This window comes from Nansenia antarctica (genome assembly GCF_963989245.1).
Source record: "Nansenia antarctica genome assembly, chromosome: 9".
Taxonomy (NCBI): domain Eukaryota; kingdom Metazoa; phylum Chordata; class Actinopteri; order Argentiniformes; family Microstomatidae; genus Nansenia; species Nansenia antarctica.
This window is the reverse complement of record NC_137679.1, coordinates 38,681,365-38,682,124: the sequence shown is the minus strand read 5'-3', so window position 1 is coordinate 38,682,124 and position 760 is coordinate 38,681,365.

Sequence of the window (760 nt, the reverse complement as noted above, 5' to 3'; positions counted from 1 at the left end):
GGTCGCAGGTTTTTGTTTTTCCTTCTTCTCGGAGAGCGTGGAAATCCCGAGTTAACTTTGTCCCTGTCGGATCCAGAGCTTCTTTAAACTGTCAGCCGCTCGCACTCAGTCGGGGCTTTTAAACCCCCCCGCGGCGCCTGCGGTTCTCTCACTGGCCGAACGGGGGCGCAGCGGCTCGGAGCTCATGTCGCCCCGCACTAACACGAGTATCAGCTCACTCCTCCCCGGGAGTCTGAGGATGCTCAATGGCTTTTACCATGCAGGTTTTACCATACTGCTCTGGAAGCAGGTTAACGCGGATAGCTTTCTGTGTTGATTGGAATTATGGAAATAGAATCGTGTGGGGAGAGAGAGGCTCCCATACACTCTGCTTCCATGAGCGGAAAATGACATCAAAGACTCCATCATGCAGGCTGTTCCATCAAATAGGCCACAACACCTCAGGAAGACAGGAGGAACTCAACCAAATTAATGTGTGTGTGTGTGTGTGTCTGTCTCTGTGCGTGTGTGCATGTGCACATGCGTGTGTGTGTATGTGTTCCAGTAACAAGACGACAGTACTATAGGATGGGTGTGTGATATACTCCAGCCTCTGATGTGTAGGTGGACCACTGTGTCTCACTATTGATCTTAAATATCAAGTATCACTTTCAACAAGGGATGAGACTCTGCTACCTTCTCCCTCCCCCCCTCCCCCCTCCCTAATTTACTCATATCCTCTCTCTCTCTCTCTCTCTACATCCACCATACCACCCATCCC